The sequence below is a fragment of the Vigna radiata genome, chromosome 4, assembly GCF_000741045.1.
Source record: "Vigna radiata var. radiata cultivar VC1973A chromosome 4, Vradiata_ver6, whole genome shotgun sequence".
Classification (NCBI taxonomy): Eukaryota; Viridiplantae; Streptophyta; class Magnoliopsida; order Fabales; family Fabaceae; genus Vigna; species Vigna radiata.
Window position 1 is genome coordinate 3,332,758 of NC_028354.1, and position 2,408 is coordinate 3,335,165.

A 2,408-nucleotide genomic window follows, 5' to 3' on the forward strand; every position below is an offset into this window, starting at 1 on the left:
CAATTTACCTCTGATTAGACAACGCCTTGAGCGGCGCCGTGTAGAATAATCGTCGTCCCCTAGCAACTGTAGCCACCGCCACCGCTTTCGCAATCAGCCTGCCGTAGGGGAGAGGGCCCCACATGAGGTTCTGCGAAAGCGACAGATAACAGAGAGATAATGGAAGAGACGACGGTAACAGTCCCGTGATTTTGTTGGTTGCAATTGAGGTCGAGGGTGTGGAGGCGACGAAGGGTGGAGAGTGCAGTGGGGATGGGGTCGGTGAGGCGGTTGGAGGGGAGGGAGAGGATTAGTAGGTAGGTGAGTTGGGCGAGCTATAGGGGGATGGGGCCGGTGACGACATCGGGAGAGAGGAGGAGCTGAGTCAAGTCAGTGAGGAGGAAGAAGGAGGCTGGGAGGGTGCCGACGAAGGGGAAGGAGGGTCCGCCAAGGAGTGGGCGGTGACGCGGTGGAGGATGTAAGTGAGGCCGACGAAGGAAGAGCAAGGATTGGGGCGGTGAGGTTCCAGGTGGAGAAAAATGGTTAAACAATTTCAAAGGTGATAATTAAATCTCTAGTTTATAGGTCATGTGTTTCATTTTATGAAATAAAGCAAATGATCTGATTAATTTTTCCTAAAATCTGAAGTATTAGTTTCAAGGTTTGGGTTTCATTCCATGCATTAAAACCAGATGACAGTTACATTTCATTCCACAAATTAAAAAGAATCGACGATCCAGTGAATTAAATTACTACTATTGTTTGCTGAAGAGAAGTTGTTGTACCTAGTCCTTGTCTGTTAAATGTTTTTACAATAGAGGAGAAGAATTGGTGCAGGGAAGGCAAAGCATTGTGGAGAAAAAGGGTGTGAAAAAGCTGTGTGGGATGGAGGTGAATAAGAGAGAGGAAAAGTTGAAGATGAAAGAGAAAAAGTTGCATATGACAGGAGATAAGAGAAAAAGCAGGCCACGACAGCCTAAAGTTAACGTTGTTAATGCTCATTTAACGCATAGGATTGAATTGATATAAATTTTACAATTTTGGGACCCAATATTATCATTTTTAAAACCGGATACTAAACTGAAAAAACCCACTTAACATAGGGACCAAGTAAACATTTAAGCCTTTTTAATATTTATATATTTAAAAAGTAGGTAGATATTTGAAACGGAAAAGAAAAGTAGAAATAGAGATAATAATACAAAAAAATAATTAAAATAAAATAAAATAAACCAATCATAAAAATGATGAAACAAACAAAAACAATAGGTGAAATGGGTATGGAGTTGCCTAAATGAGAAAATGGGGGTGGCCAAGCCTCCTTTTTTTAGAACCAGAGTGGGCTTAAGCCCAAACATAGTGGGGTGCGAAAATGAGAACAAGGGGTTGCAGGGAAGAATTCATTTTTTTGTTTTTCTAGGAATAGAATGGGCCTGAGCCCAAGCCAAAGGAATTGATAGGGGTGTACAGGTGAGAAACGGGGGGTGCGATAGAGAAAAGGTTCTTTTTTCTTAAAAAAACTGGCCTAGGGTTTCCCATTCAAAATACACTAGGTTTATTATTTGGGGGTTGCTCCCTCCACCTCCACGTTTCGTTCCTCCACCTCCCCAACTTTCTTGGATTTTTTTTTATTACAAAACTAACCTTTTTTTTTACTTTTAACCTTATTTAACGAAAAAACCCTAAATTACTACTTCCGTCATACAACACCCCACTTCTCCTTCTCCATCTCTCGGATTCTGATCCCTACACTCCATATTCGTTTCAGTATTTTGATTCAAATCTAAAACCCCACCAACAAAACACAGGTAAGGCATTCTCCATATTTAATAGCTTACCCTTGCTCTCCTAAAACCTCGTAACTGCATTCACGTTTAGGTTTTCCCTTGTAAAAACCTTGACCATTATAGTGCATTTGCTTCCGGATTGTGGAAGGACACTGGATGTAGGCATTGAGGCAGAACCAGTATAAAAACTTGCATTTGATTTCTCTATCCCTACACTTTTACATTAAGTCAACTTTACTGTTTACATAGTCAACTTTGTATTTCCGTTGCACTTAAACTTTTCATTCCTTGTGATTCAAGAAACTTTATAAAGATTTACACTTTGCGAAAAAGATTTTAAAAAGACTATGATTTTGAAACCTCACCAATTCACCCCCCTCTTGGTGTTGAAACGAAGCCAACCTTTTTCCAACAATAACCACTCATGGATGGTTGGTTTGCATTTAACATCACCATATTCATGAATTTAAGAACTAAGCAACCAAGTAATACATCATCATATAATATCTTATCACTTAATGTCAACACCTAATTTCGTCCGGATAAGTAAATAGATAAAAATCAAGAATAAGAGAATAATAATTAATAGTGGGTAAAGAAACAAAGGAAGAAGAAAATAATAAAATAAATTTCCTTAATATA